The following is a 26,118-nucleotide window of genomic DNA, read 5'->3' as shown; positions in this document are numbered from 1 at the left end:
GTTTTCTAACAGAAACAGTGTAAAATGAAGCAAACAATGGATTTTACAGGCTAAAAAGATTCTGAATTGTAAAAATGAAATGCTTTCACCAAAAATTTTTTTCTTGTTCCTTTTCGTAAGAAGTACATACATGTATAATAAATAACCTGTTTACCATTGCTCTTTATTCCCTGGAAATAAAGTATTTAATTCACTAGATGTTTTCCAAATTAAGCAAAGGAAATTGCCTGATAAATGTATGACTAGTTTCTGGGGAATACACTTGAGGCCAGTTGGACATAATTGGATTGAAGCAAAGGTGGTGCAATACAGCAGTGAAATCAGAACAGTCTCACTAGCCAATAAGGATGAATCATGGTATAATATAATGTTACGTTTGGAGGGATTTTAAAGGTCATCTAGTCCAGCAGTATGATTTACACCAAAGAAATTTTTTGGCTTGGCAGCATAAAAGCAAAGCTGTGTATTTTATTTTCTAGATCCAATCCAAATTATTTCATCAAGATCGGATACGCATTCAACATTTATTCTAACCTTGAATCCTAATACATTAGTTTTTCAACTTGCAATCTACTGATTGGCCACAAGGGGAGCCCAGGGGCCTTTTGAAATAGAAGGCAAAATTGTGTGAAATACACATTGTGCTCCATTCTAACACAGTAAATTTTGATCTATCAATCTGTTTAGAAAAGCAAAAAAAGAGACATAGGCATAAATACAGAGATCTTCTGTTGATTCACTTCTCAAATGCCTGCGACAACAAAGGCTGTCAGGCCAAAGCCAGGAGCCCAGGATTGAACCAAGAACATAGGTGGCAAGGATCCAAGTCTTTAAGCCATCACCTAAAGCCTCCAAGAGTATACTTAAGCAGGAAAATAGAATCCTAAGTGGAACCAGGACTCAAACTCAGGCATTCTGACATGGGATGCAGGCATGTCAATTGACATATTCACTGCTCTATCAAATGCCTACGCCTGAGATATTTTTAAAAAGCTTCAGAAGGGGCTGGCACCATGGCTCACTTGGATAATCCTCTGCCTGCGGCGCCGGCACCCCAGGTTCTAGTTTCGCTTGGGGCTCTGGGTACTAGTCCCGGAGCTGCTGTGGCCCGGGAGGGCAGCAGAGGTTGGCCCAAGTGCTTGGGTCCCTACACCAGCATGGGAGACTGGGAGGAAGTACCCGGCTCCTGGGTAGTGGCCAATAGGCGAGTGAATCAAGGGAAGGAAAACCTTTCTCTCTGTCTCTCTCTATCTATTTTTGTCTCTCTTTCTCACTGTCTAACACTGCCTGGCAAATAATTTTTAAAAATTAAAAAAAAAAAAAAAAGCTTCATCAGAGGGGCCGGTGACGCAGAGGGTTAACACCCTGGCCTGAAGCGCCGGCATCCCATATGGGCACTGGGTTCGAGACTCAGCTGCTCCATTTCTGATCCAGCTCTCTACTGTGGCCTGGGAAAGCAGTAGAAGACGGCGCAAGTCCTTGAGGAGACCCAGAAGAAGCTCCTGGCTCCTAGCTTCAGATCAGTGTAACTCTAGCCGTTGGGGCCAATTGGGGAGTGAACCTTCATATGGAAGACCTCTCTCTCTCTCTCTCTGCCTCTCCTCTCTCTGTGTAACTCTGACTTTCAAATAAATAAATCAATCTTTAAAAAATTAATTAAAAAATTAAAATTAAAATTTTTAAAAATCTTCAGAAGAATCAAAAAGTATTATACATGTTTATAACTCAAAAAAAAACTTTGGGAACAATAATTGTTAAAAGTCATAAATAAACTCAACAATAACATTTGAAGATTGAATTGAGGTATGATCTAGTCTTAATTTTCATTGAAAAATCTGTACTTAACATGGAGTTGGTCCTATGTATATAAAATCAAATTAAAAATGAACCATAATGAAGAAGGGGATGGGAAAAGAAGAGGGAGGTGGGATGGGAGTCGGGTGGGAGGGTGACATGACACCTGCAGCAGAGAGCAGGGAGGAAGCACCAGCTTTGGAGAGCAGTACGAGAGCAAATTGCAGCAGCCTGAGCCACTGGTGATATAGCCTTAGGGAGAGCCTGGCATGAGTCCAGCCTGGAGCCCTAAGGTGAATAGTGTACCCCCCAACCCAGTGCAAAAGAAGACATCTTTTTTTCTCCCCATCCCCCCACAACAGCTCTGGGCCACTGACTGGGAGAGGACACCACCTTGACATAAGAAGCGACTGCAGCAGCTCAAGTCAGCATACACAGCAATGGGCAGGGAGAACCCACAATTTGAAATAAATAATGGCAGTTGTTAGGTAGGAAGTCAGACATGAGCTTATGTGTGTGTGTGTGACAAAGGCCTAAAGAGTTGACATCTAGGTCCAACATATGCATCTCAAAGTCATCCCAATAACCTTTCAGGGGTAGCCCAGTATTTGCATCCTGCCCTGTCCCTTCTACCCGATAACCTGCCAGGTGGGCATCCCCACCCCTTCTGCCTGATAACCTTCCAGGTGCAGCCCAGTATCTGTACTTCAAACACACCCAGCCCCTTCTACCCAATAACTATCCTTCCTCTAAGGCTCCTCTCAGGCGGGGTGATACCAGCCAAGCTTCCCCCTGTCTGATAACTTCAGGGGGAAAATTCAGAAAGGAATTTTTCATATTTACATCCAAAAAGTCCTTTGTTCCAAGAGGAGAAGAGGTGAGGAGGCAAAACCCATCCTCTTTTTTTATTTTTTATTTTTTGACAGGCAGAGTGGACAGTGAGAGAGAGAGAGAGAGACAGAGACAGAGAGATAAAGGTCTTCCTTTGCCATTGGTTCACCCTCCAATGGCCACCACGGCCGGCGCGCTGTGCTGATCCAATGGCAGGAGCCAGGTACTTATCCTGGTCTCCCATGGGGTGCAGGGCCCAAGGACTTGGGCCATCCTCCACTGCACTCCCTGGCCACAGCAGAGAGATGGCCTGGAAGAGGGGAAACCGGGACAGAATCCGGCGCCCTGACCAGGACTAGAACCCGGTGTGCCGGCGCTGCAAGGCGGAGGATTATCCTAGTGAGCCACAGCGCCGGCCAAAACCCATCCTCTTAAAAACCCCCAGCCTCAACCAGACTGTGTGCTCAGTCCTTTGCCTCTATGCTGAGCTGCCCGCCTGGCCTGGCCAGGTGTACTCTCTCCACTCAACCATGTAACCCTCTCTCCCCCAGTCTGAGCGACTGGGTACTCTCTCTCAGGTTCTGTCTGGAGAGGTTCCCATTCATTCTTACGGATGTCCCTACCCTAATAAACCTTGCTATTTTACTTTCCACTACTCTCTGTCTCACACCTGAATTTTTCCTTGTGTGAAGACAAGAACCCTGCCATTCAACAGTAACAGCAGCAGTGGCTCTTGTGCACACATGTGACCCAGCTATTTTACCATAGAGAAAAGTTCACATTCTCCACTGCCTTTGAGTCTGGCTGGGAGGATTGACAGGTTGCTGCACTGGGCACCCATTTAGGATTGTGAGGTGCCTCCAGCCTCTCACCTCACAGTCTCTGGGACTCAAACTCCCAAGGCAGAGCACCCACACACAGCTGGCCCTGGGAACATCTCTGCCTATTGATGGACTGGATAACTTAGCAGGGCAGAGCAGATCCTCTGTACCCTATAACTGAACAATTAAAGCCAAAATAGACAAATGGGATTATATTAAGATCAGAAGCTTCTGCACTGCAAAAGAAACATTCAGCAAAATGAAGAGGCAATTGACAGAATGGGAGAAAATAGTTGAAAACTATGAAACTGATAAAAGATTAATATCCAAAATATATAAAGAGCTCAAGAAATTCGACAACAAGAAAACAAACAATCCAGTTAAAAAATTGGCAAATGACTTGAACATGGATTTTTCAAAAGGAAAAATAAAGCGAAAATGCTCAGGATCATTAACCATCAGGAAAATGCAAATCAAACTACAATGAGGTTTCACTTAACCCCAGTTAGAGCGACTCTCATACAGAAATCAACAATTAATGCTGGCGAGATGTGGGGTAAAAGGTACCCTAATACACTATTGATGGGAATGTAAACTAGTGCATCCATTGTGGAAGACAATATGGAGATTCCTCAGAAAACTGAAAACAGATGTACCATATGACCCAGCAATCCCACTCCTGGGAATTCACCCAAGGGAAATGAAATCAGCATACAAAAAAGAGTTATCTATACCCTCATGTTTATTGCAGCTCAATTCACAATAGCTAAGATATGGAATCAATGCAAATGTCCATCAACTAATGACTGGATAAAGAAATTATGGAGTGAAAAAATAAAATATAGGAGGCACACCCCCAGGGGAAAATTGGAGAGAAAACTGCATGGGAAGCCCCATGGGAAGAGGTGAATGGCAAGAACCAGTGTGTGAATGGAGCTGAGGCACAGCGCGGGCAGGAGCAGAGCTGCAGCAGAAAGCTGGAGCAAGCTACAGATTAGAGACAAGGTGAGCCTGGCTGCAGCAACCTGTGGTGATATAGCAAGAGGAAGAACATGGTGTGAGTCTGGACTGGAGTCCCAGGGGTTGGCAGTTGCTGGTGGTTACCTGCGGACCCAGTGGAAGTGGAGGGGAATATTTGATTCTTCCCTCATTGCCCCAGTGCAATGCCTGTTGCCTGGCAGAGAAAGGGCAGGTGCCATTTTGGAAGAGGGCAGCAGCAGCTTCAGAAGCCACTGGGTCCTCACATGGCAGTGGGCTGAGACCAAATGCCTGTTTAACAGTGCTGGTGGCAGAGGTGAACAGGCAGCAGCATTCAGCCACTGGATTGAGTGTGCATGTGTGAACTAGAGATTCTTGTGGAGGGAACAGGTCCATGGTCCCCATAGTCTTTGAGCCTGGCTGGGAGGTTGCTGGGCAGTTAAAGGCAGGGCACTCGCACCTGCAACCTCCCAGAGTCAAAACACTGAGGCAGCTCCACCTCTCTGTTGACAGACTGACAGGGTGGAGAGAAACCTCTGAACCCAGCAACTGTAAGAGTAGTGTGTACTGAGACTTGGGAGACTCAGCAATTATATGAGGAAGGGTAGAGTGTAGCTGGGGAGTGAGTTCTACCATGCTCAACTCCGGGTGTTACCCTGGAAACTGTCCCACCCTACAGCATTGACTAGAACTCCCAGGTTATACCCACTACACATGTCTTGGTACTCACTGAAAAAGCAAACATCCCACTGTACCACATAAGCAGAACCCTAAGATAAAAGCCATCAGAATTAAAACAAAAACAAACACAACTTCACAGATGCCTAAAAATAAAACCAGAAATTCAAGAAACAAGAATAATGAAGACACCAGGCCCCCACAGAGGAACACAGAACATTTCAGAATTACAAGGTGAAGATGAAGATACTGAGGAAATGCTAGAAATGGAATTCAAAAAATTAATCATAAGATTACTCAAAAGCATTCATAACCAAATTTATGAACTATAGAGAAAACCATACATGACATGAATGAAAAATTTTCCCATAAAATTGAGATTTCAAAGAGAAATCAAAATGAAATATTAGAAATGAAGAATTCGATAGACCAGATTAATAATGCAGTGAAAAGTCTTAACAGGAGACTTGGTGAGGCAGAAGAAAGAATATCTGAACTAGAAGACAAACCTTTGGAAATCTTACAATCAGAAAAAGAAATGGAAGAAAATAGAAAACTTAAAAGCAATTTTGGAGATCCATGGGAAAATATCAAATGACCCAACATATGAGTCTCAGGAATTCCTGAAGTTTCAGAAAGAGAGAATGGACTAAAAAACCTATTTAGTGAAATTATTATAGAAAACTTCCAAATATGGAAAAAGAAAGGGTCATCCAAGTATTGGAATCACATTGAACCCTTAAAATACATGACCAAAAAAGATCTTCATTATGCCACATTGTAGTCAAACTCTGCAAAGTAAAACATAAAGAAAAGATTATAAAATGTGCATGAAACACCAGATTACTTTCAGATGATCTCCAATTAGACTCACAGTTAACTTCTCATCAGAAACCCTACAGACTAGAAGGGAATGGTGAGATATAGCCCAAGTCTTAAAAGAAAATAAAACTGTCAACCCAGAATACTATACCCCACAAAGCTTACATTCATGAATGAAAAAGTGAAGTAAAGACCTTCCATAACAAACACAAATTGAAAGAATTTGTTTCCACTCATCCAGTCTTACAAAAGATGCAGAGAATCATTCCAAACTCTTTTTATGAAGTGGATTTTTGTGTAAGGTGTAACATAGGGTTATAGTATCATACTTCTGCATGTGGAGATCCAGTTTTCCCAGCACCATTCTATACCCATTTTACTTAAGGTTTTTATCATGAAAGGATGCTGTTTTTATCAAATGCTTTCTCTGCATCTTTTGAGAGTATCATATGGTTTTTGTTCTGCAGTTTGTTAATGTGACATATCACATTGATTGATTTGCAAATTTTGAACCATCCCTACATACCAGGAAAAAATCCCACTTGGTCCAGGCGAATGATTTTTCTGATGTATTGCTGGATTCTAGTTGGTAGTATTTTGTTGAGGATTTTTGCATCTGTGTTTATCAGGGATATTGGTCTATAGTTCTCTTTCTCTATTATAACTTTTTCAGGTTTAGGTATTTTTTTTTTGATAGGCAAAGTTAGACAGTGAGAGAGATACAGAGAGAAAGGTCTTCCTTCCATCGGTTCACCCCCCAAAATGGCCACTGTGGCTGGCGTGCTGCGCCGATCCAAAGCCAAGAGCCAGATGCTTCCTCCTGGTCTCCCATGCAGGTGCAGGGCCCAAACACTTGGGCCATCTTCCACTGCCTTCCCGGGCCACAGCAGAGAGCTAGACTGGAAGAGGAGCAACCAGGACAGAATACGGCACCATAACCGGGACTAGAACCCGGAGTGCCAGTGCCGCAGGTGGAGGATTAGCCTAGTGAGCCATGGCACCAGCCCAGGTTTAGGTATTAAGGTGATGGAGCCTTCAAAGACCTAAATCGATGACCCAATACCACCAAATTATTGGAGAACATGGGGAAAACTCTACAAGACATTGGCATAGGCAAAGACTTCTTGGAAAAGACTGCAAAAGTTCAGGTAATCAAAGCCAAAATTGACAAATGGGATTGCGTCAAGCTGAAAAGCTTCTGCACTGCAGGGCAAACACTCAGCAAACTGAAGAGACAACTGGCAGAATGGGAGAAAATATTTGCAAACTATGTAGCTGATAAAAGGTTAACATACACAATGTATAAAGAGTGCAAGAAATTCAACAACAACAAAACAAATGATCCAGTGAAGAAATGGAAAAAAGACTTTAAAAAGGCATTTTTCATGAAAGAAAATGCAAATGGCCTACAGACACTTGAAAAAATGCTCAGGATCAATAGCCATAAGGGAAATGCAAATAAAACAACAATAATTTTCACCTTACTCCAGTTAGAATGTCCCACTTACAGAAATCATCAAATGCCAAATGCTGGTGAGGGTGTGGGGAAAAAGTTACCCTGATCCACTGCTGGTGGGAATGTAAACTGGTGCAACCACTGTGGAAGATAGTATGGAGATACCTCAGATTTAAATATAAACCTACTATATGATCCAGCCATCCACTCCTGGGAAATCAGTATATGAAAGGGTCATCTGTACCCTCACGTTCAGCGCAGCACAAGTCACAATAGCAAAGATATGGAACCAACTGAGATGTTCCTCAACTGTTGACTAGATAAAGAACTCATGGTACATATACACCATACAACACTACTCAGCTGTAAAAATAATGAAATCCTGTCTTTCACAACAAGATGGTCACAACTGAATACCATTATACTTAGTGAAATAAGCCAATCACAAAAAGACAGACATCGTGTTTCCCCTGATTGGATGTAACAAATAGAGTACCTGAAATGTAGTGTATTGACCTGAAATAGACATCTTGAGATATGATGATTGTTTATAACCCTTGTCATTTCCATTGAGGAATAGTGTTTTCTTTAGTTTTGTTCTGTTTTGCTTTCTTTTTTCTTCATAGTATCTGTTGAGTTCTATTACTTAAAGTAGGGTTAACTCTATGATCATTTAATATACTGAAAATAGATCATGGTAAAGGTTAAGAGTGGGAATCCAAGAGGGAGTAGGAGGAGGGGTTGGGGTGTGGGGTGGGTAGGAGGTGATGAGGGGGAATCCCATTATGTTCCTAAATATATGTATATATTAAATATAAGAAACTTGTATAGCTTAAATAAAATTTTTAAATTTTTTTTTAAAAATTGTGGTGTATATAAACTGTGGAATACTACTCATCCATAAAAAAGACAAAATGCTGTCTTTCTCAATAAAATGGATGAAACTGGAAACCATTATATTGAGTGAAATAAGCCAGTCCCAAAACACAAATATCATATGTTTTCCTTGTTCTGTGGTAATTAATAGAGTACCAAAAATGTAATGTGTAGGAGTGAGATTGACATTTTCAGTCTCAGTGATTTTTGCAGTACTTGTCTCTACTGTTGAGGAACAGTGTCTTTTTTCTTACAATTTGTTGAACTCCTTATTTAGTGTAGGGTTAATTTTATAAATTGAGTATAAAGTAAACTAAAAGTAGAACATTGTAAAAATTAATACAGGGAATAGGAAAGAAAGGAGGGGGTAGGGTGGGAACATGGGCAGGAGGGAGAGTAGGCTTGGAATTATCACTGTATTCCTAAGTCTGTGTATATGAAATACATGAAATTTGTATACCTTAAATATAAATTTTTAAAAATTGAGAAATAAAATGTAAAAATAAATAAATAAATAAATTTTGTGTTAGTATGAGAAAAAAGAAAATTTGGGTGGGTGGTTGGTGCTATGTTTAAGACTCCACTTAGGATTCCTGTACCCTATATCATGGTGCCAAGAGTGGGTCCCAATTCTTCTGCTTCTTATCCATTTTCCTGCTTATGTGCACGTGCACCCTGGGAAGCTTCTAAAAAACTAAAGTACTGAGAGCCTGTCACCAATGTGGGAGATGCAAATTATGTTCTGGGATTCTGGCTCAGTATGGCCCAGATCTGGCTTTTGCAAGCATTTGGACAATAAACTAGCAGATGGAAGGTCCCTCTCTCAAAAAAGAGAAAAAAGAAAAAACAGTAAAATGTGCACTAATACACTATTGGTGGGAATGCAGATTGGTATAATCTTTCTGGAAAACAGGATGGTGATTCCTGAGAAAACTAAAAATGGACCTATCATATGACCCAGCTATACCACCCCTGGGAATATATCCAAGGTAAATGAAGTCAATATATGAAATAGCTATCTGCACTCTCATATTTATTAGAGCTGAATTCACAGTAGCAAATACATAATATAAACCAAGATAAACATTAGCTGATGATTAGATAATAAAAATGTGATACATATACACAATGAAAATACTACTCAAACACAAAATGAATGAAATCCTGACATTGACCAAAAATGGATGAAACTGGAAATCATTATGCTAAGCCAGACCCAAAAACACAACACAAACATCAGATTTTCTCTTACTTGTAGTTTATATATATGTGTGTGTGTGTGTGTATAAATGTATTTATATACACATATACATATGTATGCATACACAGAGTATAAAAAATTTGTGGATGCCATGTCATTTGGTATTTAGCTATAAATATTGCTTCATTGAATCATACTATGTACATGTAAATGAAAATATACTCTTCATTTCCCACATTAAAAAAAAGAAAAAACAAGAACACTGAAGTTATAATAACAAAGACTCTTGTGGCATTAGTTTTTTATTTTATTCTTAATTTGGGTATTGGTTATGAGTGTGCTCTGAGGACAAAAACTCATTCATTTGTACACTTATGTGCATGTTTTATTATGTACACTATATTTCAATAAACATGTTAAATAAAAATAAATAAATAAATATTATAGTTATATCTTAGGCTAATTCATTCAATCCTCTAATAAAAAGAACATATACCTTTTGAATAAATATCACTTTAATTAATTCATAAAACTCCACTAATTGCATTTCTTCTATGGTAATTCAAATTTAAAAATAGGCTTAAATGTACTCAAATTTCTATTTATAATAAAGACGAATGATATTCTAAAGCTTCTACTTCAAATTTTAAAACAGAAACAGAAACTTCAGAAAGTGTATTCTCAAATGATTTCCACTTCTATCTCCTCTGTGTCAACTGAAGACATATATTATCCATTCATGTGCTATAAACTTAACTCTGTAATTTATTTAAATTTATGTAATGGCTTTTTATTCTCTATAATCTTCATATTTCCTTCATCTCTGAAGATATTTTTATATAATCAGACTTGTCCATTAAGTTAAATATCATTTTACTTTCCCCAGCTCACCAACCATGTAGTCTGCTCACATGTCATTTTCCAATCAATCACATTAAATATACATATTTAATATAATGTAGTTGTAATTTCTGGTATAACATCATAGTTTAACTTTATCCTTAACACTTTCTGTAAAAATTTTCTAGAAGCAGTAAAGCATGCCTTTAAAAAGTCCTGAGCCCAGTAAAGAATCCTGGATTCCAGTCCCGCCTTTGTCATTCACTGGTTCTTGAGTAAGTCACCTAACTTCTTTTTGATCTATAGAACTAAGTGATTAGACGGTGACTTCCAAATAATTTCAAACTATGAATTTTGTTTTTATTTATGTTTTCACACAGTATCAACACTACAGGATTCCATATTAAGCACCATAATAAGATTTGAAGAAAGCTTCCCGTTTTGCTCTTTTTGAATCACAAGGTGGCCCTGACCACCCACTTTTGTGCCTTGAAGCAGCCATGAAGCCATCCCCAAGATGATCAGCCTGCATAGACCCTGAAAGTAATATTGGAAATGCTAAACACCCACCACTGAGCCTAGAAATCAACTGGGCAGCCTTCGCTAAGTGGAAAATTTCTCTGGATCCTGAGAGACAGTCAGAGGGAGAGAGAGAGAGAGAGAGAGTGAGAAATATTTAAAAGAAGGAAGAAAGCCTATGAAACATGTGTGGGACTATATTAAGCCAGTAATCCTTCCCACTATGAGCACTTAATGAGGAGAAAGGAAAAAGACATAAAAACCTACTTAATGAAATAATTGCTAAAACTTTCTAAATCTGGGAAATAAATAAACATCTAGGTCTAGCAAGCTCAAAAGACTTCTATTAGATTTGTTCAAAAAGTATTCTGTCCAATACATTTACAGTCAAATTGACTAAAGAAAAAGACCAAGATCAGTTCCTAAAACTTCAAGAACAATCTGTTAAGGCACATATAAATGAATCTTTATTAGACTAACATCAAACTTCTCAATAGAAACCTTAAACATTAAGAGAGAATATAATGATATATTCTAAGTATTTAAAAGGAAAATAAGTCTGCCAAACAAGAATACTCTACTGAGCAAAGCTATCCTTCAGAAATGAAAAATAAATAAAATCATTTCAAGAGAAGCAAAAGTGGAGCGAATTCGTCAACAGACTGGTCCTACAGAAAATGTTTAAGTAAGTCTTACATTAGAGGTGAGAGGACAAATACTATAATCACAAAACCACACAAAAATACAAAACTCCTGTTGTTGACTTAACAAATTGACACTCTTGTTTATGGCATCAGTAATCACCCTAGGCTCTTGCCATGAGCTGCCAAGGCTATGGAAGCCCCCTGAGTTCACTGACTCTGATCATATTTAGACAAGAGTCACTGTGCACTTACTCCTCATGTAGGATCTTTGTCCTTAGTGTGCTGTACATTGAGATTTAATGCTATAACTAGTACTCAAACAGTATTTTTCACTTTATGTTTCTGTGTGGGAGTAAACTGTTGAAATCTTTACTTAATGTATGCTAAACTGATCTTCTGTATATAAAGAGAATCGGAAATGAATCTTGATGTGAATGGAAGGGGAGAGGGAGTGGGAAAGGGGAGGGTTGCAGGTGGGAGGGACGTTATGGGGGGGAAGCCATTGTAATCCATAAGCTGTACTTTGGAAATTTATATTCATTAAATAAAAGTTAAAAAAAATAAATAAAAAAATACAAAACTCACTGGTAGAGCAGATAAGTTCTTGTTCTCTTCTTGTTTTTTTTTTTAATTTATCAGTAAAGAAAACTGCAAAATCACAAACATGAACATGAAATAAGAAAAGAACAAATGATATTCAAAACAATTAGAAAAGAGTCTAAAAATGACAGTATACCTTTATTTTCAAAAGTAACCTTGACCATAAGCAAATGAAATATTCTGATTAAAGATAAGATGGAATCAATGGATAAGAAAATAGATTCAATGATACGTTACCTAAAAGAAATACAACTCACCAGTAAAGACACATGTAGATTGAAAATAAAGGGATGGAAAAAAATAACAGCCATACAAATGGAAACCCAAAGTAGGAATGAGTAACTTATATCAAATAAAATATATTTTAAGTAAAAAAAAAATGTAGAAAGATATGGAAAAGGACACTCCATAAGGATAAAGACATAAATTTAACAAGGGGAAAGAATAATTTCAAATAAATATGCACCAAATTCTGCGGCACCTAATTATATATAGCAAATATTACTTCTAAAGGAGAGATATTCTTTTTTTTCAGAATTTAGATTTTTAAAGATTTATTTATTTATTTGAAAGGCAGAGTTACAGAGAGGCAAATGCAGAGAGAGAAAGAGAGAGAGAGAGAGAGAGAGAGAGAGGGAGAGGTCTTCCATCCACTGGTTCATTCCTCAGATGGCAGCAATAGCCAGAGATGCACCAATTCAAAGCCAGAAGCCAGGAGCTTCTTCCAGTCTCCCATGTGCATACAGGGGCCCAAAGACTTTGGCAATCTTCCACTGCTTTCTCAGGCCATATCAGAGAGCTGGATCAGAAGTAGAGCAGCTGGGACTTCAACCAGTGCCAATATGGGATATCAGCACATGCGGTGGCTTTATCTGCTACACCACAGCGCTGGCCCCAAGATATCCCTTCATAAATACTAGTTGGGTACTTGAACACTGTCATATTCATCAGTGAACAGAACATACATGTAATAAATCAACAAAGAAATATCATAGCTAAAGTATGCTGTAAATCAAATAAACCTAACAGACTTTTACAGAGCATTTCATTCCACAACTGCAGAGTACATCTTCTTATCAACACACGGAACATTCTCCAGGATAGGATATATGTTAGGGCACAAAATGAGTCAAATATTCAAAAAAATATCATGAAGCATGTCTTCTATGATAACAACGGAAAGAAACTAAAAATCAAATAAATTTTATGAATTATACAAATACATGGAAATTAAACGGCATTATTTTGAATAATCAATAAAAATATGAAGAAACCAAGAGGAAAATTTTTAAATTCTTGAAATGAATGAAAATAAAAGCACAACACATCAAAGCCCATGGGATATTGTAAAAGCAGTACTAAGAGAAAAGTTTAAAGCGGTAACTACATCTAAAGAGAGCTAAACAAATCCAGTTGTCCATCAACTGATGACTGGATAAAGAAATGATGGTATACATACACTATAGAGTACCACTCAATTGTAAAAAAAAAAAAAAATGAAATCCTCTCTTACACAAAATGGATGTAACTAGTAGCCATCATACTTAGTGAAATAAGCCAGTCCCAAAAAACAGATACAATATATTTGCCCAGATCTGTTTTCCCAGATCTGGGGTAACTAATAGAGTACTTAAAATGTAATGCATTAGAGTGAAACAGACATTTTGAGTTTCAATTATTTCTTACAGCCCTATTCTCTTCTGTTGAGTAATGGTGATTTTTCCTTCATACTATTTGTTGAACTCTTCACTTACTCTAGGGTTAACCTTATGATCATTAAGTGAACTGAGAGCAGATCTTTATAAAAATTAAGAGTGGGAAAGGGAGATGGAGGAGAAGGATGGTTGAAGTGTGGGAGGGAGAGAGGGTAGGATGGGAAATACCACTAAGTTACTAAATCTGTATATATGAAACATCTGAAACTTGTATGACTTAAATGAAATTTTAAAAAAGAAAAAATTTCAAATGCAAAACCCAATGATGCAAATCTTGAAACTACGAAAGAAAAATAAACCAAACCCAAGATTATCAGAAGAAATTAAATAGCAAAGATCAGAGCAGCAATAAAAACTGGAAAAAAAAAAAAACAGAAATTTACAAAGATCACTAAAAAGAAGAGATAGCTTAATGAAAAGATAAACAAAACTGACAGATCTTCTGGACTAATCAATGGAAAAAAGCGCAGATCCAAATCAATGAAATCAGAAATGAAAGATGAGATATTAAAACTGATGTCACAAAAAGCAAAAGATCCAGTGTTGGCATTATGTTGTAGCAGATAAACCTATATGGGCTCCTGTTTATGTCCAGTCTGCTCCACTTCAAATATGCAGCTCCCTGTTAATGTGCTTGGGAAAAGCAGTGGAAGATGGCCCGAGTATTTGGGCCCTTGCCCTCCTTGTTGGAGTCCTGGATGAAGAGCCTGGTTCCTGGCATCAGCCTGGCCCAGTCCTGGCCATTTCAGCCGATGGAAGATCCCTCCTGCCATCTCTCTCTTCTCTGTCTCTCTCTCTCTCTATCTCTCTCTCTGACTCTCAAAAAAATAATCTTTAATACAGCTAACTATCACAAAAACTTTTATGAACTGTATATCAACAAATTGTAAAACCTAGAAGAAATGAATAAATATCTGAGCATATATAACTTAAGAAATGAATAAATTTCTGAGCATATATAACTACCAAAATTGAATCCTGAGCACAATGAAAACATGAGCAACCAATAACAAGCCATGAGATTGAATCAACAATAAAAACTCCCAACAAAGAAAAGCCAGGATTGAATTATTTCATGGCTGAATTTCATCACACCTTCAAATAAGAATGAGTATAATTTTATTATCAAACTATTCCAGATAATTGAAATATAAGGAACCCTTTCAACCTCATTTTATGAGGCCTGCTTTACTCTAATACCAAAGCCAGAAAAGGATTCAACAAAAAAGGAGAAAACTAAAGACCAATATTTCCAATGAACATCGATGCAAAATTTCTCAACAAAATACCAGCAAATCAACAACAAAATCTAATTCTCAGAATGAAGACGGCTGAATAGAAAAGATCTGCATCCTCCTTAGAGAAAAATATTTCAAAAAATGGATGAAAAACAACATTTCCAGATGATTTTCTAAGGGAAATCTTCAGTAAAGAAGTGAAGGGAAGTACATATAGCATGGAGACTCAAAAAATAAAATCAGCAGATGGCAAGAGAGAGAAAACAAAACAAAACAAAACAAAACAAAAAGACACGTTACTTCTACCACTGCTGTTATCACTTCTCCAAACACAATATCCTGGCCAGAAGACACCATCTTGCTGGAAAAGGGGTTCTGCACACAGAATATTAGATCTGAGGATACTGACTGAAGTAACACTTCAGTAAAGAGGTAACAAGAACCACAAACAGCACACAGATGCCAAAAACCAGCAGAGAGAGAAACAAAGCATGACATTGACATTGCCAGCTGAGCCTCCTTTCCACTCCTATTCTGATTCTCTGGTCAGGGGACACCATCTTCCCAGGAAGAGTTTTGTATGTAAGATATTAGCACTGAGAAGACTGACTGAGGGAAAAGCTTTAGTGAAGAAAAGTGACAAGACCTGCAAACAGCACTGACTCTCAAGGCCAGCAGAGAGAGAACAAAGAGCACAATCCAGTACCCACCACTCCGTCCTTAGGTCCCCAGCTAGGAGATGTCATCTTGCCTGAAAGAGGTAAGCAAAAAGAGGCACACTACCACCACTGTCATAGATGGGCAGCTCTAACTACAGGAGAATTTCATAGCTCTACTGAATTTAAATCAAGTCTAGAGAGCTGACTGAAATCTGAGCAATTACTTTGCTCCAAAAAATTGAACCCTCATTGCCTACCTACATCCACAAATCTCTAAACCCAAATCTCATGTGTCTTAGGAGTAAGCAAGCAGCCCCTGTGCTAGCAGCAGCCCCCAGACAGCAAGGACATTTTCCGTGGCAGCAAGCAGACAGTATATTCCTTCAGCCACAGGAGTTTTGGGCACAAGCCCTGGAGTTACATTTGATTGCTCTATGTTATCTGGGGAACTTCACTTGTCTTCTTAGGACTAGAAATAGGCATCAGCCCATACACAATCCCAATTGAGGAAACTCCTATTTCAGGTCTTACTTCAAGGTGCACAACCCCAGCTTCACGTTTGTATCCTCTGTAGGAACTGGGACATCCTCCCCTGTGCCCTAAAACTGAGATTGTTGCTGCTGCTGATATAAGTCCTGGAGTAAGTCACACTCATCTGTGGGATCTAGAGAGCACTACCTGTTTTTCTGCGCATCAGACAGGTGACTGCCAGTCTACAATCCCCAGCAACTGGCACTTAAACTTTGAAGGCTGGGTAAAGACTCCACTGTATCCTGCAGCTACAGAACTATGACTGTTAGTACTCTATTCCCAAGAGTCATTGAAATATACCCTTCAGGATCTAGAGAAGAGCCTACGTGCATTCCAAAATGCTCCAGACTCACGTTTTCCAGTGTATAATCCTCAGCACAATCTGTATTCACCCTATGTATTTGGGCAAGGTCTCAGTGCTGGGACTTTGGCTTTGGGTATCATAAGCATCAGAATTAGTCTTGTGCACACAGAAGGACCTGGGGGTATCCACATCATACAATTAAAAGACCCTAACTATTGGTGCCACAATCCCCAGCATCTTACTGACTTGCCTGGTAGTTCAAGCAAACAGCCTCCATTGTGTCCCAGAGCATCCAAAATATGGCTATATCCATCAAAAACCCTAGCATGATTGACACCCACATCTCTGGAAACTAAACACACAACTTTGCAAGTTCGCATCCATTTCAAAATGATACTACTACCTCCACAAACTGCTGCAGAATAGACAACTGTGCTTCTTTTATATACTACTGACACTGATTTTCACTGAATAAATTTCTCAGAGATAACATTTCTGGGCTCATTTAAAACTAAATCCAAATCAATAATCTGAGTGACATCCCATATTGCATCTGTTTATTATTTATTCATTTACAGAGAAAGGGAGAGATATGAGAGAGAGAGAGAGAGAGAGAGAGAGAGAGAGAGAGAGCAAACTGAATCCAAACCTATATCCAAAAGATCATACATCAAATCAAAGTGGATTTATCCCAGAGATGTGAGAGTGGTTCAACATTCAAAAATGAATGAATATCACAAATAACTTCAACAGAATAAAGAACAAAAGCCATATGATCATCTCAATGGGCACAGAGAAATCACTCATAAAGATTCAGCATTTTAATGCTATAACTAGTACTCAAACAGTATTTTTCACTTTATGTTTCTGTGTGGGAGTAAACTGTTGAAATCTTTACTTAATGTATGCTAAACTGATCTTCTGTATATAAAGAGAATCGAAAATGAATCTTGATGTGAATGGAAGGGGAGAGGGAGTGGGAAAGGGGAGGGTTGTGGGTGGGAGGGACGTTATGGGGGGGGGGGCCATTGTAATCCATAAGCTGTACTTTGGAAATTTATATTCATTAAATAAAAGTTAAAAAAAAGATTCAGCATTTTGGGGCCAGTGTTGTGGCATAGTGGGTAAAGACTTCCCCTGCAGTGCCACCATTCCATATGGGCACCAGTTTGAATCCTGGCTGCTCCATTTCTGATCCAGCTCTCTGCTATGGCCTGGGGAAGCAGTAGAGTATGGCTTAAGTCCTTGGGCCCCTGCACGCACGTGGGAGACCTGGAAGAAACTCCTGGCTCCTGGTTTCAGATTGACACAGCACCAGCCGTTGCAGCCATATGGGGAATGAGCCATCGAATGGAGGAGCTCTCTCTTTTTCTCTACCTCTGCATCTCTACAGCTCTGACTTTCAAATAAATAAAAAAACTTTTAAAAAAAGAAAGGACTCAGCATTTCTCCATGATTTTAAAAAATAAATTAGGTAAAAAAGGAAAATACCTCAAAATTATAAAGGAGTATGTATGATAAACAAACAGCCCATATCATACTGAGCAAGGAAAAGTGGAAAGCATTTCCCGCTCAGGTCTGAAACAGGACAAGGATGTTCACTTTCATAATATTTGAAATAAATTTAAAAAATGATCACTGGGACTAGTGAGATGGCATTGGTACATGCCACCCTGATGGGATTGAATTGGAATCCCCTGGTATGTTTCTAACTCTACCATTTGAGGTAAGTCATCTTGAGCATGTCCCGAATTGCACATCTCTTCCCTCTCTTATTCCCACTCCTATATTTAACAGTGATCACTTTTCAGTTAAGTTTCACTAGTCCCAGGGATCAATTTCTATTCACAACTGATCATAATGATAGGACTAAGAGCCAAAGGGAGAACATAAACAATACTAATGTCTGCAAATACTAGCTGATAGAATAAAAAAGGGAGAGAACGATCCAACATGGGAAACGAGATACACAGCAGACCCATAGAATGGCAGATGTCCTAAACAGCACTCTGGCCTCAGAATCAGCCCTTAAGGCACGCAGATCTGGCTGAAAAGCCCATGAGAGTATTTCAGGCATGGAAAGCCAAATCACTCTGGCAAAAAAAAAAACAAAACAAAACAAAACAAAAAAAACACCCTACATGAAAGATCTCTGCGAGTGAGATCCCAGTGGAAAGAACAGGTCATCAAAGAAGGAGGTACCTTTCTCTGAAGGGAGGAGAGAACTTCCACTTTGACTACGACCTTGTCTAAGTATGATCAGAGTCAGTGTACTCAAAAGGCTTCCATAGTCTTGGCAATTCATGACAAGAGCCTAGGGTGATTACTGAAGCCATAAACAAGAGTGTCAATTTGTTAAGTCAACAACAGGAGTCACTCTGCACTTACTCCTCATGTAAGATCTCTGTCCTCATAATGCTGTACATTGAGATTTAATGCTATAACTAGTACTCAAACAGTATTTTTCACTTTGTGTTTCTATGTGGGTGCAAACTGTTGAAATCTTTACTTAATATATGCTAAACTGATCTTCTGTATATAAAGAGAATTGAAAATGAATCTTGATGTGAATGGAAGGGGGGAGGGAGAGGGAAAGGGGAGGGTTGCAGGTGGGAGGAAAGTTATGGGGGGGGAGCCATTGAAATCCATAAGCTGTACTCTGGAAATTTATATCCATTAAATAAAAGTTAAAAAAAATTAAAGACCTCTACAATGAAAATTTATAAAACATTGATAAAAAAAGCATCAAAGACACAAAAATTGGAAAGATATTTTTTGTTCAGAAATTAGAAGAATTAATGTTGTTAAAATATCTATACTGCCTAAATCCATCTACAGATTCAGTGCAATCTCTATCACAATTCAATGACCTTCTTTACAGAATTAGAAAAAAACAATACTGTGTGGCCTGCTTCCTGCATTGGATCATTCTCTCCTTTTTAATTCTATTTATTGTTATTAGCAAACACTTGGTGTTATTTACGTGATCCCTTTGACACTTTATCCTATCTATATAATTAGTTACACACTTAATATGATCACTTTCATGTGTAAAATGGCATTAGTACCTGCCAACTAAGGGGAATTTGGAGTCCCATGGCAAATTTTTAGCTTTGCTCTTAGGTGTAAGTCCATGGGAACGTGCCATACACAGTAGACTCACAGAATGATAAATGCCTTAAATAGCATTCTGACCTCAGAATCAGCCCTTAAGGCATTCAGATCTGGCTAAAAAGACCATGAGACCGTTTCAGGCATGTAAAGCCAAGACACTGTGGCAAAAAAATGATCTACATAAAGGATCTTTGTGGGATCCCAGTGGAAAGAAGGTGCCATCAAAGAATGTACTTTTCTCTGAAGGGAGGAGAGAACGTCTACTTTGACTATGACCTCATCTAAATAAGATTGGAGTTGGCCAACTCAAAAGGCTTCCATAGCCTTGGCAATTCATGTCAAGAGCCTCAGGTGATCACTGATGTCATATATAAGAGTGTCAATTGTTATATCAACAACAGGAGTCACTGTGCACTTGCTCCCCATGTAGGACCTCTGTCTTTAATGAGTTGTACTATGAGAATTAAAAGTAAAACTAGGCCAGTGCCACAGCTTACTAGGCTAATCCTCTGCCTGCGGCACCAGCACACCGGGTTCTAGTCCCAGTCGGGGCACTGGGTTCTTTCCCGGTTGCCCTTCATCCAGTCCAGCTCTCTGCTGAGGCCCGGGAGTGCAGTAGAGAATGACCCAAGTCCTTGGGCCCTGCACCTGCATGGGAGACCAGGAGAAGCACCTGACTCCTGGCTTCGGATCAGTGCAGCACACCGGCCACAGTGTGCCAGCCATAGAGGCCATTTGTGGGGTGAACCAACAGAGAAAGGAAGACCTCTCTCTCTCTCTCTCTCTCTAACTCTGCCTGTCAAAAAAAAAAAAAAACTAGTCTCCAAACAGTACTTTACACTTTGTGTGTGTCTGTGTGGGTGCAAAACTGTTAAAATCTTAGTATATTGTTGATCTTCTGTAAAAGATAATTAAACCTCCGCCTTGCGGCGCTGGCACACCGGGTTCTAGTCCCAGTTGGGGCACCAGATTCTGTCCCGGTTGCCCCTCTTCCAGGCCAGCTCTCTGCTGTGGCCAGGGAGTGCAGTGGAGTATGGCCCAAGTACTTGGGCCCTGCACCCCATAGGAGACCAGGATAAGTACCTGGCTCCTGCCTTCGGATCAGCGCGGTGCGCCGGCCATGGCGGCCATTGGAGGGTGAACCAACGGCAAAGGAAGACCTTTCTCTCTGTCTCTCTCTCACTGTCCACTCTGCCTGTCAAAAGAAAAAAAGATAATTAAAAATGAATCTTAATGAAGAATGGGATGGGAGAGGGAGTAGGAGGTGGGACAGTCTGAGGTGAGAGGTCGGATATGGGGGAAAGAACCACTATATTCCAAAAGCTGTACCTATGAAATTTTTATTTATTAAATAAAAGATGTCTAAAAAAGAGAAAAAATACTAAAATTCATTTCAAATTGCAAAAGACTCAGAAAAGCCAAAGCAACCCTGAGGGAGATAAAAATCAAGCTATAGGCATCATAATAAGTTGGCTCAACAGTATTCTACAAAGTTATAGAAATTAAAATGGCATGATATTGGCATAAAAATCAGCACATTGGTCAACAGAATCAAATAGAGAGCCCAGAAATTAATTCACATATATACAACCAAATGACTTTTTACAAAGGTACCAAGAACATACAATGGAGAAAGAATAGTTTTTCAAGTAATGATAATTACAAAACTGGTTATACATATGTAGAAAAATAAAATGAGAACTCTACTACATACAAAAGTGATCTTAAGATGGATAAAAGACCTCTCAGTAACACCGGAAACTGTGAAATTGCCTGAAGAAAACATAGGGAAAACACTCCAAGACATTAGTATATATGCTGACTTCTTGGATAATATCCCAAAAGCATAGGCAGCAAAAGAAACACTAAACAAATTGGATTATTATATCAAACTCAGAGTTGCTGCACAGCAAAATAAACAATAGTCTGAAAAGACTTCTGATAGAATATAAGAAAATATTTCCAAGTGACTTATCTGATGAAGGATTAATGACCATAATGTATCAACAACTCAAAAAAAGAGCAAAAATAACCAACCAATCCATTTAAGAAATTAGCAAAGGACCTGAAGAGCTCATTTGCAAAAGAAGAAATGCAAATGTCCAACAAATATATATTTAAAAAAGCTACATGGAACTATCCATCAGAGAAATGCACATCAAAACCACAATGAGATATCACTTCATCTCCTGTCAGAATGGCTATTACCATAAACACAGAGCGAGTGAAAGAACCAAGATAGCTGAACAGGGGAAAGATGTGCTGATTTTGTGCGCAGGAAGATAACAGAAGAAAGGAGAAAGAAGTGTGTTCCCAAGGGACAGTTGGAGAGATGTTTGCAGTAGAAATTCTACAGAAGAAAGAGAGATGTCATGGCAGCAGGATGGTACAGTTATTCAGCAGTGATCAGGACACTGACAGGAACTTCCACAGCCAGTGGTTTGAGGGGATGCCATCCAATTTGTTTAGTGTTTCTTTTGCTGCCTATGCTTTTGGGGTATTATCCAAGAAGTCAGCATATATACTAATGTCTTTATGTTCAGCAGGAAACTAGAGATAAAATTAACATTGCAATTGATAACAATAAACATACTGGTCCTGAAAGTACTCGGACATTATGCTGTTGACAAACAAGCCTGCTGTCAGGGAGTAGTTTCTTCCATGAAGGAGGCTTTATTGAGAAAGGTATTAGAAAATAAATATTCTTTTGCTATAGTGAATACAGAAAAATTACAGCTTGGAGGTGACATGCAATTCACTCTCGTGGATAGAAATGGTAAAGAAGTTGCAACAGATATCAGACTATTGTCTCAAGGAATGGTCAATTTTAAAGATATCACTATCAAACATTTTGAAGAAACTGTAACCAAAGTTATAACAAAAGTAGCCATCAAAAATCAGAATGACACATTGCCAGGATACACCAAAGTTGACCTTTTGATTCCTGAAGATCTTCCCTTTGGAGTCAAAGATAACAAATTCAAGGTGACCTTGCTAGGAGGCAACCATATTAAGTTCAATATTTCAATAGATCAATATGAACATTTAGAATGAGCAACCTGCATAGAAATTCTATCAAACACATTTCAGTTCACTAATGAAGCCAGAGAAATGGGTGTGGCTGCTGCCATGAGAGATGGTTTGGGTTTCACTGAGTGTGTGGATTGTGATGCTTGAATTTTTTTTAACTTTAGTGAAATTCTAGATGGGGAACCATTCCTTATTGCAGATGAAGTAGAGTCTATTGCAGTTCCTGACATTTCTCTGCCCTAAAACATCATACTATTAGGATTGAAAAGCTTCACAAGGTCACAGTTTCACTCCATTCTCTCTTAGATAGTCATTGTCTGGGCACTGTAGAAAATGAAGCCACTAGTTCTAATTCTAAAACACTAGCCCAAATACAGGTAGAGAGATGGAAGCTAAGGGTGGCATTATTACTTACGAAGTTTGGGTGAACCTGACCTTCACTTTCAAGCCAACGATGTGGAAGGACCTACTTCTCCTCAAATAGAAGGTCAGGTTGAATTTATTTGTGGAAAACAAGGCCCTGACCAGCTTCTGTGTGACTTTTCAATCATAATGGAAACGCTATGAGGCTCTTGGGTTATGTGGCAACTCTGAAGGATAATTTTGGATTTGTTAAAGCAGCCAATCATGGTAAGGAAATCTTTTTCAATTATAGTGAATTCTCTGGTGATGTTGACAGCCTGGAACTGGGAGACATGGTCAAGTGCAGTTTATCTAGAGGCAAAGGCAGCAGAATCAGTGCTGAAAAAGAGGACAAAGCACACTCAGTGAATATCGTTACAGAGAGAGCTGATACCACCTTCTACTCTGGTAAAGTCATTTACCCGCTAAGGAGTGTTGATCCAGCACAGACAGAGTGCTGAGCAATGATTGAGATTGTGGAGGAGGGAGATATGAAAGGTGAGGCCTATCTATTTTGCCTAGTTGGAAGAAACAAAGAAGACTGCTTGCAGAGAGGGAAGATGGTCAATTTCCAGGTCTGTGTCCTGAGCCAAAATGCATAGTATGGTCTACATCATCATATTAATGTGTATGACCAGGGTGGAGTGTGTGAAAGATCAGTTTGGCTTCACAAAGTATGAAGTAGGAGACAGCATGAAGCTCTTTTGCCACGTGAAAGAAGTTCAGGATGGCACTGAGCTACAGGCAGATGAAGTGGAGTTGTTGGTGATTCTTAACCAGTACCCTGGCAAGTGCAGCAGCTGTTATGTTTGGTGAGTCTGTGAGGGTCCCAAGGCTGTTGAAGCTCCTTGGCCTGATTGCATGGTCAGTCATTTGAAGAGCACCACCTTGGATGAAGCCAGTTCCTCCCACCTAACAGTTTGTTGTCAGCCAAGGGGACCAGATAACTCAATGAGATTTGGTGCAGAAAGAACTGTCAAGGGGTGTCATGGACTAATGCCATCCACAAGGCATAATGGATCACTAATGTGTTATGATCTAGCTGGGGGCATCTGGTGAAGGGTATTGAGTATCTCCCTCTTCATTCCTCCCAAAATCTGGAATACTTACTCTGTTCAGCTATTGCAACAATTGTAACACCTTCCTTGTGTTGTGCTTAAAAACATAAATAAATTTAAGAAACCCACTTTAAAATTATGCACATTTTCAGCCTGGAAAAACTTAATATGGTGCCTTATTGTATCAATTTAAGGAGCTTCACTTGGTGCATTTAGTGAAATTGGTAATTGTGAAATCCACTTCACCTATGTGAGTGAAAAATACAGAAGGATCTTCTTAGCCCTATGAAATTCTGCATTTGATATTTAGTATATACATGACCTTTGTAACTTCTGGTAAGGTGTTTTCCTAAGCACTGAGTTGCATTCTTTTTCTTTCCTTCCTGTTCAGTATGCTTTAATTCTGAGGACCATATGATGTCAAAATACATTACCTTTTTAAATATATATTGTATTTAAGTTTCATATATTTCCCTTATACCATTATAGGAACATAGTGGCACTTCCCCCCACCCTTCCTACCCCTCCCTCTCATATTCCCACTTTTAATTTTTACAAAAATCTTTTTTCAGTAGTCTTAATGCTCTTATAGTTAAAGCTACCCTAGTAACAGAGTTCAACAGATAGTATGAAGAGAAAACAAAACAAAGCAAAACAAAGTACTGTTCCTCAACGAGAGAGACAGGGGCTATAAACATCATTGATTATCAAAATAGTTCTTCCACTTCAATATGTTATAATTCAGGTATTGTTTCCAATTAGTGGATAATATCACCACAATAACTTTCAAATTTCTTAGTTATGGACATCTGAGTTACCTCCAAGCAGCACCATTGTGAGTATGCTGGACCAGTTCCTTTAGTTTTATGCATAGAGTGGGATTTCTATATCATCACATGGACAAGAATTATTCTAGAAAAAGGCAATTGTCAGCAGTACATGAACTTTCATGTTTCCAAGTTTCTAATTTTTATAATCTCTTGGCATTAAAAAGCATATCATAATTATTTCTGATCATGGAAATCATGATATCTATCTCTTTGGAACTGGCTTATTTCACTAAGCATAATGGTTTCGAGTTGCAACCATCTTGTTGCGAAAGACAGGATTTCATTTTTTTTTACAACTGGGAAATATTCCAGAGTGCATGTATACCATAATTTCTTTATCCAGTAATCAGTTGATGGACATCTGGGTTGACTCCATTATCTTGGCTATTGTGAACTGTGCTGCAATGAACATGGGGTATAGATAACTCTCCCGTATATTGATTTGTTTTGGTTTGGGTAAATTCCCAGGAGTAGAAGGGCTGATTTGTGTGGTAGGTCTATATTCAGATTTCTGAGGTATCTCTATACTGTCTTCCACAGTGGTTGCACCAGTTACATTCCCATCAACAGTGTATCAGGATACCTGTTTCCCCACATCCTTGCCAGCATTTGTCATTTTTTGATCTGTATGTGGGACATTCTAATTGAAGTGAGGCAAAACCTCATTGTGGTTTTGATTTGCATTTCCTTGGTGGCTAGTGATCCTGATCATTTTCTTTTTTTTTAACTTTTATTTAATGAATATAGATTTCCAAAGTACAGCTTATGGAATACATTGACATCCCCCCCCACCGATGACTTCCCTCCCACCTGCAACCCTCCCCTTTCCCGCTCCCTCTCCATTTCCATTCACATCAAGATTCATTTTCAATTATCTATATATACAGAAGATCAGTTTAGATTACACTAAGTAAAGATTTCAACAGTTTCCACCCACATAGAAACACAAAGTGAAAAACACTGCTTGAGTACTCGTTATAGCATTAAGCCTCAATGTACAGCACATTAAGGACAGAGATCCTACATGAGGAGTAAGTGCACAGTGACTCCTGTTGTTCACTTTACAAATTGACACTCCTGTTTATGGCATCAGCAATCTCCCTATGCTCCAGTCATGAGTTTTCAAGACCATGGAAGCCCCTTGAGTTCTCCGACTCTTATCTTATTTATACAAGGC

The 26,118-nt window shown here is 39.0% G+C and overlaps 1 long non-coding RNA gene and 1 pseudogene across 2 annotated transcripts in view; both read left to right on the top strand.

Moving 5' to 3' along the window:
- Positions 1-11,869, top strand: part of LOC138849730 (uncharacterized) — a 48,660-nt gene extending 36,791 nt beyond the window's left edge. For both annotated transcript variants that reach the window (XR_011388863.1, XR_011388862.1), the window contains 2 exons: positions 10,486-10,572; positions 10,678-11,869. This is a non-coding gene — a long non-coding RNA (uncharacterized lncRNA). The remainder of the gene's footprint in view (positions 1-10,485; positions 10,573-10,677) is intronic.
- A 3,883-nt stretch (positions 11,870-15,752) lies between these two features.
- LOC100358102 (cold shock domain-containing protein E1 pseudogene) lies at positions 15,753-24,257 on the top strand (annotated as a pseudogene).
- Positions 24,258-26,118: the final 1,861 nt, after the last annotated feature.

Source organism: Oryctolagus cuniculus, chromosome 5, assembly GCF_964237555.1.
Source record: "Oryctolagus cuniculus chromosome 5, mOryCun1.1, whole genome shotgun sequence".
NCBI lineage: Eukaryota > Metazoa > Chordata > Mammalia > Lagomorpha > Leporidae > Oryctolagus > Oryctolagus cuniculus.
The sequence above is the reverse complement of the archived record's forward strand: the minus strand, read 5'-3'. Positions and strand labels throughout refer to the sequence as shown.